The sequence below is a fragment of the Vidua macroura genome, chromosome 6, assembly GCF_024509145.1.
Source record: "Vidua macroura isolate BioBank_ID:100142 chromosome 6, ASM2450914v1, whole genome shotgun sequence".
Lineage (NCBI taxonomy): Eukaryota > Metazoa > Chordata > Aves > Passeriformes > Viduidae > Vidua > Vidua macroura.
Window position 1 is genome coordinate 40,525,819 of NC_071576.1, and position 18,759 is coordinate 40,544,577.

Below are 18,759 nucleotides of genomic sequence, written 5' to 3' on the forward strand. Positions count from 1 at the left end.
CCACTTTTCTCCAAGGAAATCTTTTCCCTAACTGGCTGGGGGAAGGGCTGCTTAAATCTGCTTTCTAGAGGAACCCCTTTGGATGTTTCCTCCCAAATTTGCCCTAAACCAGGACACTAGTGTAAAGGCCAAGGAGCCAAAGCAGATATTCCTGTGTCCTTTCTAACATCACTTTACAGCAATTCCTTTTCAAATCCCATTTTGGCAGTCAAATTGGACACATCTCCAGGCTGCCAAGCTTGCCAGATCACCCATGGCAAGGTCAGATCATTCAGTGCCTCTTGGTATTCCTAGACAAGGAATACTGAGCTCAGAGACAAAGCAACTGAAAGTGAGGACAGACTGCTGCTTGATTTGCTATCAAATGGAATGATTTCAATTCCTTTACAAAGACGTTCTCACAGATATTTGGAAAAAAAAAATATTTCCTGTGTTTAAAGCACAAGAATTCATTGCAGATGAAAGGAATTTTTCAGGAAACACATTCCCAAGAGAACAAAAATGTATTTGGCACCACTGCCTATTACAAGCAAAAGGACCTCCCTACAGGCAAGGGAGCCAACAACTGCTGGAAATGGCAATTTTTTTTTTATTAGTAAGTACAGTAAGTGCTGAAAACCTCTCTTTCCATCAACTTCAAAATCAGCCACCTGAACTTCCCAAACTAAAAATGTGATGAGATTTAGGGAATACATTCTCTAAATGGAGGCACAGCTATAATTCCTTCTCCTTGCATCTGGCTGTTATTTGTTGCTTTCTCACTGGGACTCTCCAGTGGAGATCCCAATAAAGTTGTGGTGCACTGCAGTAACAGTAGGCTGAGCATCACCCGAGCTGTGGTAACTCTCCATGTGCATGCTCATCCTCTGAAGATGGTGTGAGGTAATTTAATTTAGCAGTGATAGAGCTTAGTTAAATTGCATTAACTTCCATTTGCCATGGGCTGAGACCACACACGGACAACAAACACAGCTCATCCAACAATTTGACTGAGTGCCTGGCTTCTGGAATACTGCAAACTGGTTCATACAGTCTTTTTGCCCAAAGTTCAAGCCAGTATTTGAACTGAGAACTTTCTCTTTCCCCGAAGGTGTTCAACCCATCATGCTGCTACATGTCCTGGGGTAAAGTATCTTCAGTCTTGGGAATCTAGAAACACAAAGACTCTTGGTGGAAATAATTATTGCTACACTGAAGATTGAAATCTTTCAAAGCACAACTCCAATGTTTTAAACCACCTCAGTTTTTCTGAGAGGAGAGCACAGATATGTCCAGTATGAGCATATAGGGAACTTTGCCTGTTTACTGTCATGGCTGCATCTCCTACAACTCTTCTCCCCTCAGAAACATAGACTAGTAGGTGCAGAGAATCCACAGCCAGCTTCTGAAAGATGGCAACTTGCAAGATCAAGACTGTGGTTGCTGCTAAGCAGCACTTCCACACCCCTTCTTTGCTCATGAAGTCAAAAGAAAGGAGAATTATGGTTTTAGAACTATGCAGGCATGTAAAAGAAAAAAAAAAAAAAAAAAAAAGGCAGAAGCCATCTATCAAAGAGGGTGACCCATTCCCTTCCAATAAATACCCTTTACAGACCATGCCTGCTTATCTCACAGCTCCTTTGGCTAGTCCAGCAACCTGCTTCACAGGCTCATCCAGAAGCCTGACTCTGCATGGCACATTTCTTCAGACATAGTAGAGGATTTTGTTTTGCATTTGTACTTAGCATTTAATCTGCAGAGATTACCTGCATACTTAATCAGAATGTGATGTTGACACGTCATGTACTTACACTCCACTGTAAATCCTACTTTTCTCACTGCCAACACCATCATCTTGTAGCATGGAAGGAGGGATTGTGGTAGAAGAATACAGCTCAAGCTCCCTTCTCTTCACACACACAAAAACCCAAATGGAAAATGCAAAGTTTAAAATTCATGTCTGCAAACCAACTATGGACACATTAAGAGACACCTGTTTATTCATGCAACCTTAAATTTTCAAGATTAAGCAAAAAGCACTTTTTGTGAGAAATAAGAATTAGGAAAAGGTAGAGATTTTTTTTCCCAGTGATCACAAAAATTTCAGGGGGAATCATTTCTCATAAAAAATATTGTTTGCAATTTCTAAAGCCACCCACTGAGAAATGTAAGAATTGTAAAATGTTAGAGAGAAAAGAGTCCACTGAAAACAGTCTTTTAATATACATGAGATTGGCAAGTGAATTGTAACTGTCTGTGATGGGGAAAAATACAAGGGGATGGGCTGAATAGCTATTTCTTCTCACACACACACTGACTAAAGTAATACATTTGCTGAAAGACAGACAGGAAATCATGGTCAACATGATGCTTAGTGCTCTATGCACCAGCCATATCTCCATGTTATTTAGAACAATCCATGTTAAAACAGCTTTCCCTAGAGCTGGCTTCCCGAATGTCCTATCCAATCTACCTTAGGATACTGCAACAAACAACTCAACACCTCAACAAACTCATGTCAAATGAGAAAGGAAAAGCCTATTCCATAATGTCTCACTGCCATCCAGTCTCTTTACCTTGCTCCATCCAGTGTCTCCTTAGTCCCAAGCCCAAACAAATCCCTGCAGCAATCCTTTCCATACTGCCTGCCCTTGTTCCTGCCCCCAGGTGATACATGTTGGCAACCAAACACTTCAGCTGCAAAATGGAAAAGACTGATGCTTTGAAGATTTGAAATAAGCTGGCAGCTCTTATTTAACAGTAAATATGCCTTAAAAATAATAAATAAACAACATTACAGGTTCACAGAAACCTGAAAGCCATAAGCTTAATGGCCTAGATAGCCCTGCAGCTCAGTGATTTGGGCTCTCCTGAGGGCTAAAATTGCCTGGCTAGTCCTGATTAAAAAGATAAGCGCAGACAGATCCATTGCTCTAAAATATTTCTGAGACAGCTAAAGGAATGACTGAGTCTCATGAGTCTAATAATGCACAATTTCAGTCATTTATATCATTGGCTAGCCAGGTATTTACCTGGTTCCAAAGCAGAACATTAACAGAATCTCTGTAGAGTTGAATGAGATATTCCTAACAGGTCAAAAACTTCAGCCAAAAACTTAAATAAATGGAACAGCAGTTCCATTAACAGACTTAACCAGCCCAGCCACTTAGGGCAGCAGCAGCAGAGCAGCCACAGCACTGCAGAGCCACTGCAAACACAGTACCTGCTCAGTGTCTTAGACAAGCCTTGCTGCCCAGCTCACGGCAGCCATGGAGAAAGCATTCCCAAATGTGTGTCCACCTGGAGCCCATCCTTCCTAGCTTAGGATGGTGAGGCAAGGCACCCAGGAGAATCAGAGTCTCCTTGGTGAAACACAGGTATCCTGTGCTACTGTAGGACACTTGTGTCCCATCTGTGCAGGGAGGAAGGTCCATCCCATCCCAGGGCCCTCAGGAATGTGCATGACTGGATGAGTTGCTGTGTCAGGGACAGACCTCCCCCACAGAGAGGCATCCTTGGCACTGTGGGCATATCCCACAAAGTGGGTGGGGACTAGGAGGGGCACCAATGTGAGCTCTTCAGCCTTTCCTGTAGGATGCTGGTTGCAGGGAGTACCTGGCCCACACCACACCTGCAGATGGGCTCAACTGTTCATACAGAATTTGGTCTACCCAAATGATGGATGCATCAGTCCTCCTTATAACTGGGAGAAGTGGCTAACAGATGAAGAGCTACTTAAAACTTAATTTCTTACCAAATCATCCTTTTACAGTTGAATAGCATCATTCTCACTTCCCCTCCATCAGCTCCATGTATTGAATAGAACCCTTTCCATATATTGAAAGGGTTAAAAAGGACAGCAGAACCATTAGCATTTTGATAGCTTTCCACATATGTATAGCAAAAAGTCTTTAAAATTCATTGCACTGAGATAATCCTTCAAGTCTAGCATTTCCTCCTCAGCTTGAGGCAACCAACTGGTTTTCCTCCCCTTAATACCTTAATAGAAAGCTCCAAGGAGTTGCCAGGCTAGAAGTCTCATATATGCTCAAGAAAAGCAGAGTCCTGAAGTTCAAGAGAAGCCATGTAAGGTGTCTGGGGCTTAATTAAGAAACAACTATAGGGGGCATCTTATTAGATACTGCAAACCCCTAGAGATCCTGGCTTCCGTACATCACAGCTCACAACACATGCACACGCTGTTTTCCTTCCAAAATGCTGAGCACACAGAGCTCCCACTAATTTCAGCTGCCACAGAAGGTGCTCAGCATCTCTGAAGAATGAACAAATTAAAAACCTTGACCCTGATTCCACTCAAGCTCAGGGACTCGAGCTCTCATCAAGATCAAGGCTGAATTTTTTAACACTATTACAATCTTGAGAACAAAGCTGTGATTTTGAACTGCACAACTGGCATTAATACTCAGCAGCTCCCCACCTGTGCCTGGGATGGTTTTTTTGGTTTTTTTTTCAGCATGTGCTGTTTTAATAACTCCAAAGCAAATTGCTTTCTCAAGGAAGCACCCGGGAGTGCCTCAGGGCAGGGAAAGAGACACTGATTAGGTTTGTTGCAGTGAAAACAGGCAGATGCTTCAGGACCACATCATTCCTCAGATACCACTAAAGCATAGGACTCAAGGAGCCACTAACTTGTTAAGGGCTATTAGGCCTGATAATATGCTCTTCCCAAACACTATTTTTGGGGGAAAACAGTCTGAAAAACCAATCTGTTCAAAGGAAAATGCTTGTTATGAACCTCTGCACACTTCTAAGGAAATTTAATAGGCAAGAAGTTGACATTCCAAAGAAAGAAAGAGTAGCAGTGAATGCACTGCAGTACTATGAGGAAAAGAAGGTTCAGATCTCAGGGCCACCACCTGTAGTCTCCCACACTCTAATGCATATCCCAAACCATTAAATATAGACTATTTTGGCTGAGGTAAAAATTTACCCACCCCCAACCCCCTTCCTTCCAAAACTTTAGGAGATCTTTATTTGCTATGAGAAAAAACCAATCAACCAAGCCTTGCTCCTAACCTCCCCCTGTAAAAAAGTCCAACCACCTCACAAATAGGGCTTCATTTACAGAGAAAAAGTTGTCCTATCCAAATTTAGTAAATGCACAATTAACACAGCAAAAAGAAAAGGCCTTAGAAACATATCATCGAGGGGACATGGGACATGTCCTTGGGACATTTGACTCCAAGAGCACAGCAAAGCAAGTTATTTTTTAGGGATAAATCTAGCTGGGGAAAATCTTCTTATGACACAGGAAATACTCCCTCCGCATTTTTTAAACCTGAGCTATCTTTCCTAGGAGCAAAATTTCGATAGGTGTTATTCGGTTATTTTCTAGTGTGTTATAAGTTTCCCATGATACCCTCAGCAAGTTATTTAGATTTCACTTACATCAGTAAAATGGGAATTCTCTGCCTCAAAAAGGTGATACAAAGATACAATCCATTTGCAACTGTGAGAGGTTCAGATAATGTGGACCACACAGACACTCAATAAACAAGTGGTAGATAATTGCTGTGACATGAAACAGAGAGGCTGCATCTGCCAGAAAATTTCTGAGCAACTGACTCATTCTGGTGGGCCAGTCCAGGATAGTTCAGATGCCTGCCCAATCTGTTCCTTCAGGCACAGTGCTCTGTTCATTATCCACCAGCCAATCTCTGATCTCTATCTCAGGGTGTACACACAACAGCAAATGCTACCAGTACTGTGAATCCTCTTTCAAATGCATTTGCAGTCATTGCAAGGGTGAGAAAATTACCTTATCATCTGTTCCAGCAACTGCATCTGTTTCACCGCCTCCTTGCTAGACAATAGCGTATCTGGACAAATCCCTGCTTCGCTTAGGCAGAATTCATCACAAGGAATAATGCTTAGGGATAGTAGAACAGAAAGGGGAAAGGAAGAAACAAATCTTGTCTATGAAGAGTTACTTATGAAGCTACAAGACAGATTCAAGCAGTCTTACATTTAATCATATTCCATTTTAAAAAATCAGTGTTTGGTCCTACTCCAGACTGTTGCACTCCATAAAGAATCAAGGATTACAGGTGAAGATTGCAGCTTCTTGTTAAAGCAGTCTACAGATGTAATCTTGTAGGATGTTAAGGGAAACAGATCCACTACATGGCTTCTTTTGGGCTGCTTCAGCTTTCAATGATAAGTCCTAGACAATGACATTGAAGTCCACAAGAATACAGCTCCAGCCATGAAAAGGATTTTGCAAGCCAGTCTCAGGGAACAGCTGGAGAATACAGCCCTGCTCTGTGTTATGGCAAACCCTTTACAACACTATCCTAGTGTATTCGAGCCTGACTTTATTTCAACAGGACAAATGTAGAGTGTGGCTCAATCATACATCTAAGACCTCAGCTTCCTGGAACTATTTTCAGACTAACCTTTTTTTTTTTTTTTTTTTTTTAATTCACCATCCCTGATTCAGAAGAAAAAGAGTGAAATCTTACATCAATAGCTTGCTTTTCCCAATAATTTAGGTATACTTAAAAAATGGGCAGAATTTAGACATGAAATGGATGCAAAGCAGTCAGGTCATTCTGTGATTAGAAGATGCAAACTGACTTTATAGGGCAAAAGGTGCAGTCCTTAAAAAGGCCTCATATAACTCCCAAATTACAGCTATCATTGAGAACACAGTTGAAGACTCTGAAGAAAGGTAGCAGCTTATCTTTGTCTTCCTGGGGATCTACAGAGTCTTGGCAATCAGCCTCCTAGAGGTTCCTCTAAAGGTTCTTTTGATGACTGCAGCCATAAGCAAGACTAGAAATCTGCTGTCATTTCAGTCCTAGAGGTCTTAGAATTGATTAATTTAAGAAAAATATTTTCTTAGGTCAATTTTTTGTGAAAACATATTAAGATATTATTGTCATCTTATATTTTAAGATAAGTATTGCCTGTTTATAACCAAAAAAAAAAAAAAAAAAAAAAGCAAAACAGAAACAAAAACAGACCATAAAAGGAAGGCTTATGGTGTTTTAATTTGTTCTTTCAAACACTCTGTATCTGGAGTCTGCATCTCTACAGACAGACACAGTGGAGCTCATCTCACATCCAGGACTGCTTTGACATTATATGATTTCCAGAGCTGACTGTTGTGGATCCAAATGCTATGCTGCTTCCAAAAAAAAGCTGTATGGTAATTCTGGTTTTGATTTCCACTAAGTCAGGCCTTCCACTGCTGTTTCTGTGTCCTATAAACACACCTTAGGCCTCCTAATTTAACTTGAAGGAAAAGAAGAGGTGAAGCCAAAAGGGGAAGCTCAGAGTCCTTGTCTACCGCAAGATGAACACAAGTCTTCTTAAAACAGGTTAGTGGAAGCCATCTGAGGATGAATTTGGCTTCCCTGAAACAGGAAACTCCCTTTATTTAAACCTCAAATACACAGCAAGGGCTTGGAATTTTTTGCCTTTAAGAGGAGTGTTTTGCCTTTGATGAAGGTTCAACCCTGAGCCTTTTTTCCTCCCCTTTCCTAAAAATGGCAAGAACAAAATACAAAGTCAAGACAGAGTGGAGTTCCCATATAATCAGAACTGGAGCATGTATCTCAATTTTGCAATCCCACCTTTTATAACAGTGGGATCCCCTGAAAGGTCCCCTTGGCAGCCAAGCAGCACAGAGCACATCACAGTTCAGCTGAGCTGCACTGGAATAACCAGAGTCAGGGTCTTTGGTGGTACAGAGCACACCCACAGAGAGCAAACACCACACCCTCGCTAAGCACACACCCAGCTTAGCTGTGACCCCCTCTTGACTTTCTTCTTGTTAGCTCCTTACTCTCCTAGGAGAATTAAGAAAGGATCAAGACAGGACTAGTTTCTCCTCCTCTCTATAAAACACAAGGAAAGAAGAAATTGGAAGAAAGAGGCCTATTACTGAAGCTGTGTACTAGCCTTCCTTTGCTAAGCTCACTGCAACCAAACCAGCACAAGAGTGTTTCATGCTGTTCCAAGCAGCTCCTCTCTTGCCCTAACCATTATTTTTCCTACCCTGTCCAATAACAATGGCCCAGGCACAAATATAGCAGTGTTCAGCTATATTTTCCTTGGCTGCTTAAGGTGATTTTCTAATAATATTCCTCAGAGGCAGAAGTGGTTTAGGAGTTATATATCCTCATACAGCCTTGACCCTGTCAAAATACACCAGCAGTGCTTCAGGGTCAGTCTTTCCCCTCCTGTCACTGACAAGCTGATTGCTTTGCCAGGGTCTCCAGGGATTCTTTGCTCCACTCCATACGAGCACATCTAGGGAAGACACCAGTGAGGAAAGACAGTTAAGACCATTGAAGAAGACACAAGGATACCTGGATAGGAACTCAGTTTTTGGAGGCAACCATATTTTTTGAGACTTGAAATATTTTTTTACTTCACATAGGGATGAAAATTTGGAATACACCTAGAAATCCTTCATACATAAACACGTGTGCTCTAGAACAGCAGTTCTGTGGTAAGGACTGGTATTTCTGGCATGTAGCAAACCTGCTTTCAGGACCCTGTTTTGGATTCATGACAGCATAGGTGAAAAAGCCAAACCACTTGGCTCCTATCTGTTTTAACTAAGAAATTCTATCATATATGCAAGAAATTCACCCAAGGAGAACCGAGTGGAGACCAATCCTTTCCCACAAAGCAGTAATGGTTTCAATAAATCAGCATCTTCTGCCGGCAAATTGTTTCCTTGAAGACTCCCAGCCAGTCCTAGCCTCAAGTAGCAACCAGTGTGGTTTCTGCTGAAGACATAAGCCTGGAAGCAACCCACCCAACAGAGGTTCTGCTTAGGAACATCTTGTCTCCCCCAAGTTGGGCCACTGCAACACAGTGCAGAAGAAGCAAATAAAGCTTCATAAAATTTGCCCTGCCAACTCAGGATTCTGTCGCTTTCTCCTGCTCCAGTAGCTCGCATTGTTAAACAGAGGGAAGGAGGTATGGTGGGAAAACCTCACGCTCTTCTTTCATGTTTACTTTATTCATTCCTTAGTCTGGGACAGTAAAAATGTTGCTGATATCCAAAGGAGCATGTGCGTGTGTGTGTGTGTGTGGCAAAAGCTTTGGAGCCTGGGCTGACATGATGTGGTCAATTTTACTCACAGGGGCAGGCAGCATCTTTTTCTTCTGTAGCTCTGAGGAGTAGTAAACCTGTCTCTACAAGGAATTCAAAGCAAACACAGCAATACCACAGATGTATGCCATAGTTTGCCTTGCTGATTTAAGACACTTCCTATGAAACGGCTTGAAAGAATAGCCAAAGGTACAGTCTTCTTAAACTGTGTTCTCCAGAAAGAATGTTTTTCTGTCTCTAAACACAGCATTTTTTTATGTGCAGTACAGGATTACCCTATATAGGTCACTGACACTCCATGGAAACCTAGATAAATAGCTCTATTCCCACACTAAATTTTGTTGGCTTCTCTTCCTTTATTACTAAGAATATTTCAACTGGAACAACATATTTGTGCCTTTGAGGTTCTCTGCTCCTGCTGCCACTTCCCCACCTGGAGCTATAATCCTATGCTTGTCACAAGCCCAGCCACTGCTTCAGAACTTATTACAGCTACAATCTGCAGATTATAGCAACTTCTAATAGGGGATAAGCAGCAGGGAAAGGTGAGTTTAAGCTGCAAAGAACCTGCTGGTTCAAAGGGCCCTATTATTAATATTTATTATTTTTAAGCATTCAATGAGTGCTGCAGAAGATAAAAGAATGAACTGAAAGCAAGAACCAAGGAACCAAGTTTATACAACACAAGAAAATGTGAAAGCTTAAAGTGCAGTGTCTGGGGAGGAGGGGAGCCAAAGAAAAAGTAGTAACAGCAATGGGAAAAAAAGGCACACCTTTTACCAGCACAATGCTCCTAGCATTAATAAGTATGAAGAGAATTAAAGCATTCTTCAGTGTCTAATCAGAACTACTGTCCATAGGGGACCTTCTGAGTATTATTACATGGCATTGGCATATCTTTAAAGAATGGAGCTTTGATCATAAAAAGCAAGTGTGTGGAGGAGAGGGGGGCTGGAAAAACAGCAAAAGGAAATGCAACTGGTGTTAGGGAAAAATCCAGCCCTGGACAGGTGCTTTAAAAAGCTCCAAATAAATCCATTTAGATTTTGTGTAATGGGTTAGAATAAGACATAATTCTCGCTCATGTCCCTCCATTACAGACAAATTTCTCCTCTTTCCCACAAACGCTTTGTGCCTGTTGCCAAAGGTCTCCCAGTTGATACTTCTCCTCCCCAACAAAGATGCAAGCTCATGGCTTACACCATTTTAAAACTTCACACTTTCAAACAACAACCCACAACGCTTCACAGCTCCAATGCACTTTAGCAAGATTAGCTAACAAGAACGTTCATCATGCCCACATGCTGAGAGTACTGTCTTCATTTTCACAGCTGGTGAAACAGATGCTCAGAAAAGCAACACAACTTTCCCACAGCTAAGGAGTGTCTACAGCAGGCTGATTTTAGGAATGCTGGCATTCACCCACCTCAGTTCTGAGCAGTAAAATCCGTGATAGTGCTTGGGAGTGAGAGTCCAACCCCCCTCCCAAAGCCCTCTGCTCCCCAAGGCTAGTGCAGAGCTTCAAAGCACTTCCCAAAGAGCATCATATTACAGAAATACTGTAAGAAATCCACTACAAACTGAAACTTGGAACTATCTGCAGCAGCATTAACAAAGAAAATTAATGTTTTTAAACTAACTCCGACTCTTCTCCTGCCAAACCTTCCCCACTGCAGTATCAAAATATGAACACACAAAATGCAAAGCCTGAAATCTTCTGCTCCCTTCAGCACAGTGAGAAGATAGAATAAGGCTTCCAAGAGACCGGCTGGATTAAGTAGATTTTTTTTCTTTTGTTTTGTGTCTTCTTTGTTTTTTCTTTCTTAATCACATCAGAATGCTGTTCCTGACTGATGTTTCCCTTAACATTTAAAAGAAGAAAAACAGTTCTTTATTAACAAAGCATCACTGTAAGCTGAAATCCTTATCAGTTTTGGAGGTTTTTTTTCAATCCTATGAACCCAGAGTGATTTGTCACATCAGCAAGGTATTACATTGTCAATTCTCAGACTGTTAAAGCTGGTGCTTCCAGCATTGTGCCTCAAGCACTCCCAGAATTATCTCTCAGTTTTTCCTGTATCTTATTCTGAAAAACAGCTTGGTATCGCTCTAGAAGATGCCTGTTAGATGCCATATTCCCATCGGAAGGAAAAGTTTTGTTGATCAACACAAAATAAGCACCTCATCCATAGCAGCCTTTAGAAACCCCTCTTACATTAAGAAAAAAAAAGGTCAGTCAGTAGTTCAAAAATATATCACATCTAAAGTTCACCCCTCTCAATGACATTCTGAGACAGCCAATCCTTTATTTGCCATTATTTCTCATACACGTTCACATTGTATCCACCACATAATTATCACCATTAAGCTCCATCAATTTTTATCATCATGACTAACATTAAAACACATTCTGGTTTCAAATGACTACAAAAATAAACACATCAACAGTGACAGTGACTCCCATTCCAAAATCTACTGAATTTCCATTCAGTGGAAATCCCATTGTCTCACTTATACTGGCAACAGATTTTGAGGACTTCATATGAAAGATGCTCACAGGTCCCAAAGATGTCCATGGGAAACAGGTTCTCAGCAGGCCTGAGAAAGCAGTCCAGTAGAGGCACAAGATCCCTCTGTACAAGAAGATCTGGTTTATTTTCACTCCACAAGAAAATGAGATGTGCCATCAAGTGAGCCAAGAACAAACTCTATCATTGCTTTCCCATCATAGAGTGTTCCAGTTCAGTGCCCTGTGAGGTCCATGTCTCAGGAACAGGCAAACTGCCAGTCAGTTCATTTGGGCCATTTCTCCTGAAGAAGTGTAGACACCATAATTTAGTACAATATTTATTACTCTAGAACTCTCTCCTCACAGACTATCTTACACTGAGCTTTCTGTAAGGAGTAAATATAGTAACTGTTTCCATAATAATGTTAAAAATACCCCAACAGATTAAATTCAACAGATGAAAAAGGGCCATAAATACGTATGTCTAGCAACATGACCAAAATCACCCTTCTCCAAACTGGGCATTGGGCCATGAAAAGAAAGCTGCTAGCATTACAATTTCAGTGTTGAGCCTTAGGAGCAGCACAGAGCTGCACAAACAGTCAGTACAGTAATCATGCACAATATTCATAAGCCGAGCTGCAGCCAGGGCCTCTAAGCTCCTGAGCGCCTGCCAAGCTGTGCCACTGACCTACAGTCAACAAGTCACCCTACAGTCCCCTACCCTATTCCAGTCCTCTGTCTTGTGGGCTTTCCAGACATCTGGGATGGCATAAGATGTATTTAAAGCTGTTTACAGCTCAAGTAAGGAGTCTGAGAAAATATAAGAGCTGTTATTAACTCTGCTGTACTATACACGACTTTTCACATTAGTAGTTTGGTTTAGTTCCACTTCCTTGGAATCAACAACCACTCTAAAGTTTTTTCCTGACAGTAACACCACAGCAACAGGAGTAAGGAGCGTACTGGTTATATGGCTTCCAGAAGAGTAATCAGGGCAAACTCAGATCACACTAGGCACCACAAATGACCCAACAAAGTCCTTCTCTAACACAGCCATGCACCAACTAAATGAGGGCAAGAAAAGTAGGAATAGAAATTAACTAAACACAGTCAATCAGAAGCTGTGCTACTAAGCAAACTCAGACCTAAACCCTAATTCACATAATAATGCAGCATTTTGATAATCAAGCAATATCAAGCACATAGATGAAATTCAGTTTCAGCACTACTTATTTCATCAAAAGCATCCTCTCTTTCTGCCTGAAGTTAGACTGGTCTAAAAAAATCTGAACTCCATTTGAGTTTAAAAATTGACTCTTCTACAGTGATTTTTAATTTATTTCTCAAGAAACAGGAAACTTCCATTTTAGACCAGGTTTATTTAGTAAATACATAGCAAAGGGAAGATCTTGATGGCAATAAATAAATAAATAAATAAATAAAGCCTAAAACACAACAACCCCCAGAGACTTATCAGTCATTGGAGTCCTTATTGGAAGGACTACACAGTCAGGAAGACTCCTGTGCAGAAAAAAGATCCTTACTAAAAACCCGCGACAGACAGAGCCCCACTTCCAATATCTCTGAGGACAATGACAAGATATTGGTTATGGCTTTCTTTGAAATTAATTTGGTGTGGATAAATTGACAACACATGACTACTCTCAATTGTCATGCAATATTTGCTGCATATCAGTCCACCCAAAAAGAAGCATTCAGATTAGGCATGTGGTCATCTAGAGCTTCCTGTATCAAGACATCTGCAGAGGCAATTCAAATCCAAAACACCCCACTCATACACAACTCACCAGATGGTGAGACCCTCTGCCTCTAGCTCTGAGGAAGACCAATGAAGGGGAGCCCATTGGTAAAGAGCAGAAGGTAGAAGAGGTGCAGAAGCAAATCCTATTGTAAGAGCAAAACATCATTATAATAGCTTGTTTCTTTAAATTTTATCTGTGCAAAAATAAATAAAAACATGCTGACAAACTGGTTTAGCAGATGGTGTGGTTAACAGAAAAAGATCAACTGCCTTCCTATAGCCACTTCTTTCAGTCTCAGAAAATTTACACTACATTAGCCCATGACAGATCTTTATCAATGTAGAAATTATAAACAGCAAAGCAGCTGTTAAATGCTCCAAGACAAGAGATTGGATGGGGAGAAGACCCATGGACTATTTGGTGGGTACTGAATTCACCCAAATCCCCTGAAACTCCCAGGGGATGGGTTAACTCATTCACCAGTTTGGAAGCTCAAGACTGAAAGAACAGTGAAAAGAAAATAAGAAATATAGGTGTAGGTGAAGGAATGGACACAAGAGGAATGCTGAACTGTGCAGTCATGAGCTAAGGTAGGACCAAATGCAACCTGGCTGCCATATCAGTTACCAGTGAGGCAGCAGTGACCATCAGAAAGCTAAGCTCTGGCCATCTGGAATATATCCTCAAATGAAACACAATTAAAGTCCAATCATCTTCCCAGTGCTGAGAAGAGGATAGTATGAAGGGAAGGGACAACAAAACACTAAACTTTTAGAAGGAATAAGAAGCATAAGAAAGAATGGGATTGTCTGTACTGATTTCTGATTTTGCTGTGCAACTATTTTCTTCCTTCATTTGCCACCTCCAATTGAAATTAATAATTATTTCCCGGGGAAAAAAAAAAAAAAAAAAAAAAAAGAAGAAGAAGAAAAGGAAGAAACAGCTTAAAAGAGAATGAGCACTTTCACATCTGAAACAGCTCATTTCTATGCAACTTGAGGGAGAAACACACAGGCTTTGCCCTCTCATGCAAATACACTGCTGGGTTTTGAGTCATTATTTTAAAGTGACAACTAAAAACCACTCCTTCCCAAAACAAGTTACTTTTCAACTCTCACTGTACCACTTCTGGGTTTTTTCCCTGCATAAAAACCAAGAAAAATGGGTCCATTTTATTGATGTCATTTAAATTAAACAAACAAACAAATAATACTGAAATTAGTCAAAAATTCTTGAGAAAGTAAAAACAGAGATTATCTCACAACAGTATTCCCAGAAAAGGACTGCTTCAGCAGCCTCACAGGGTTAGCAAGGAGTATAGATGTCCATCTGTTTTAATTATAACTCCCAACAGACCTCAGACCTACTACCACCTCACGCAATGACTCATCTTCAAGATGTTAAGAACTATGCACTACCTCAGGAAACTCTCTAAATACAACCTGAACCACCATCTGCTTTTTTTAGATACCTTAGGCCCCTTAAGCCTCAATTTTGTAGCATCTGAACTTTTCTTTTCAAGTCCTTCCTCTCCTCTAGGACCTACAGACCCATAAATCCAGTAGCTTCTGTCCCCAGAGCAGTTGTGCCTGTTTTCCTGCAGCCTGGTGAGAACAGACAGGATTCAAGATAATTAAATAAAAACACAGGAACTTCATTATTTATTTTAAAGGAAAATGTGTTTTCTAGGAGGAAAGTCCTTTAGCTGGGCAAATCTGTAAGCTGTTTATCAGCTTAAACTCATTATCTGTCCATATGGTCTTAGCACTGTGGTTTAAAAAAAATGGGCATGCACTAGCTGATGAAATGTCATCTGCCCTTATGCCAGAAACTTCTATTTTTTTCATTGACGTCAAATTAGGATCCTTGCCACGAGTGAAGGGCTACCACAAGCACAGTCATAATATTTCAATTATGAAATGATCTTACAGAAGGCAGTAAGGAAGGCAGGGGCAATGCAAGAAAACCCATTCACAAAAACTACAAAGTCACTTCATTCACATTTTGCCTCTGTTCTAATTCTTTTTGTTTGGGGAGGTGGGGTGGAAAGAGAGCAACCCAACTTTAAAAAAAAAAAATGGCAAGGCAATGAGATGCTAAAGCAAATAAACACACATCAAAGCATGAGATGGCTCTGCTTCAACTGCCTACAATATTCAACCTGGGATAGATTAAGGCAAGACAAAAGGTGCTATGAGGGAAAATACTGCCCCTACAGCAGTGCAGACCATCTCCCTCACTTACTCAGCCCTAATAGTGAGACCCCAGCCGGTTCTGCTGCACTGAAAGAGGCAAGGGCACAAGATAGGCCTAGCTTTGCAAAAACCCAAATATTTCCCCCATCATCTGCTGTTGTGATTTGAAGCCCTTCCCACTCTCCTGCTGAGTCGCTGCAGAGAAGCAGGAGCTGGGTTTATTGATTCTGTGAGTCACAATTAGCCGTGGGACACACGACCAAAGGTTTAGCACAGGACATTAAACCTGACTGAGCTGTCAACTCGGTTATTCCAAGGAGAGAGAAACAAATTGAAGTCACAGTAACAGATGTTTCTCATGTTTTATGAACTGCAATATTATTACCAGTTACAGACACAGTTTCTGCCTTTTAAAACAGACCTGCAACGCTGTGCGTGTGAAATTATTTGAAATAACACACAGACAGCTTGGCAAAGGACTTACAGATAGCATTTTCATACTCGCACAATGATTCCCGTTTCCCTTTCGCCCAGCCCCACCCTGAGAAGTATAATACATGTTAAAGCAGCCAAAAATGAGATCACGCCAGGATAGAGTACTTCGTTGCCATCATCTGCGGCGAGGATGCAATCACTCTATCCCCTCTCCTCTTTTGTGAGACACACATTCAGCCTCTTCTCGGTTTCCACTGTGGGGAAATTAAGTTGTTGGGATCGTTCTGAGTTTTAAGGAAGCCTGGAAACTGAAGACTGGTGCTCTTCCCAGGATGCCTTATCCTTACACCTCAGGGGCAATAAAGGGATTTCCCCATAATTTACAAAGGAAATCTGAAACACCCCGTGAGCGCAAACCACCCCCAAGCCCATCCTGCTCCTCCGTATCGAGGAGCGAGCGGAGGGGCGGCCGGCGCTCCGGCGCTGACACGGCACAGAGAGAAAGCCCTCTCGTGGAAAGCACCAGCATCACCCACCCGAGCCCTCCGCTGGAGCCGCCCCAGCCCTGGCCCCGGCCCCAGCCCGGCAAGCCGCGGCTGCCCGGGGCGCCGCTGAGCCCCGGCTCCCACCGCGGCCCCGTCCCCCGCGGGCTCTGCCATCCGCCCCTTTCGCAAGGAGTAACTCCTCGTTCACCTGCGCGTCTCACAGGGTTAAACACACAACGCGGGGAGCCGAGCGATTGTGGGACTGGTCTGCCTTGCAGAAAGGGTGGAAATTTTGTGTGGATTTTGCTGGCAGTCTGCAACATCTCAGAGAAGTTAAGGCTCTTCCTTTCTCCTCACCCGTTACACTTGAATTCGTGGCAACTGTATCACATGGTATTTCAGCTTGCGCCAACAAAAGCTGTACCTCGGCCACAACAAATACAGAAACATTAACTGCCTTCCAAGGAGGACCAGACATTCGAATCATTTTAACATACCATAAAAATACTTCAGTGAAAGCAGATTATAAAGAAGCGCGTCTGTACATTATGCTATACAGTCGAATTTGAAAGATTCCCCCCAAACTATGAAAAAAATAAAGAATGTACCAATTTCTCCAAGTGACATCCTTACCATTTGCTCCGTTTCTATACTTTTGTGACAGAACAACTACTGCTCCTTACAAAAACCACTGAATATCAAAATAAGCATTTTGCTGGTAGAATCCATCAAACACTTGCATATATCCTATTGAATTAAGACAACTCTTTAACAACTCCAACTTTTTACCCACTAGCAAAAGTCCAAGGCGAGCCGATGGTCAGAATTAACATATACCCTGTCAGGCACGCAACCATCTCCAGCACACTTTTGCCCAACCAGCTTTGGTAGCCACTGGCGATTCAGTGAATTATGTGCCTAGAGTCTGTTAACTGTGTCCAAATTTGCTCTTATTATAGAAATAAAAGCAGTAATCAGGCCGAGCTTACTAATTGCTGAGAGAAATGCTAGAAAAAAAAAATATTATTTATCAAACATACTTCACAGAAAACCACCCAAGTACAACACACAAGAAAATTCTATTTACTCAGTCACTATAACCTTTAAATAGAAAAGCTACGATGAATCTTGAAGTGCCCAGTTCAGCTTACAAAATCCCCATGTGGTACCTCGCTAACATGTTGCTGCAGCTACAAATCTCTACTAAAGAGCGGGCATTGACCCAGGGTAGCGGGATGGAAGATGAGCAAAGTGTGAAAGAGAAAATTCCTCCCAGCCCGGGCTGAAGTAAAAAACACGGGTAACTGTCCGACCTTCCTCATCTGAATTTCAGGGGTGGTGGCACACCCCAACACGCGACAGACGCAGTGCAGGGCGCTCCGGGCACAGCCTCCCGGCTCCTCCGCTCGTCTTTACGGTAAGAGGGATCCCGGCGGGAGGGGTGTCGGCCGGAGGTAACGGAATACAGAAATACCGAGGACAGGCTCTGAGGCTCCCGAAGACGCTCCCGAGGCCCGACTCCGGAGAGGTGCTACCAGCGGGGCCAGTTCAGCTGGCTGAGGCAGCCGGGGCGCCCTCCCCCAGTTCCCGTGCTGGCGGGCGGGCTGGCTTCTCAGCCCCACAAACTTGCACGCCCAGCAGCCCGGGGAGTCACGGCCCTCCCGCACACCCTCCCCTCCCTGAGGGAACAGCGCAGCGGCGCGGTGGGCGAGCAGCCCCCGCGATGTCCCTGCCGGCACCCCCGAGCGTCCCGGGGCAGCGGCAGGGCGCTGGGTGCCGAGCCGGAGCAGCAGCGCCGGCCACGGAAGGGCTGCGCGCCCAGCCGGACAGCGAGGGGGGAGCCCCGCCCGTTACCTGGCGGCTCCTGCGGCAGCTCCCGCGGCGGCGGCTCCCGGGCACGGACCGGGAGGACCGAGCGGCGGCGGCTCCCGGCGGCGCTGGATTCCCACTGCCGTGCGCGCCCCGTGCCCGGCAGCCGCGGAGCGCCGGAGCCGCCAGAGCAGCCGGCTCCACCTCCCGGCCGTGCCCCCTCCTCCGCCCCCGCCCGGCCCGGCCCGGCTCGGCCCGGCCCCGGCCCCCCGGCCCCTCCGGCTGGGCGCGCCTCTGCCCGCGCTCCGCCGCTCTCGCCTCGCTGCCGGTGCCTCTCGTCTGCCTTCTCCTTCGCCAGAAAACTACCCGGGTGCCCTCGGCAGGAGCCGCCAAGGGCAGCCCGGGGTGACTCGTCTCTCCCGTACCGTGCCTCGGCCGTTCGGGGTGCGGGAATTGCAGCCCAGCAAGGGCGGCCCAGGGGCAGCTTAAC

General features: G+C 43.4%; 1 protein-coding gene across 3 annotated transcripts in view; it reads right to left on the bottom strand.

Annotated features, from left to right (window-relative positions):
- TSPAN18 (tetraspanin 18) overlaps positions 1-18,399 on the bottom strand; it is a 121,668-nt gene extending 103,269 nt beyond the window's left edge. Inside the window, exon 1 of one of the 3 annotated variants that reach the window (XM_053981051.1) lies at positions 18,315-18,399. The gene's annotated coding sequence lies outside the window, so the exon portion shown is untranslated. Of the gene's footprint in view, positions 1-17,773; positions 17,918-18,314 lie in introns of those variants that run through there. The other 2 variants (XM_053981050.1, XM_053981052.1) reach the window with 2 other exon arrangements.
- Positions 18,400-18,759: the final 360 nt, after the last annotated feature.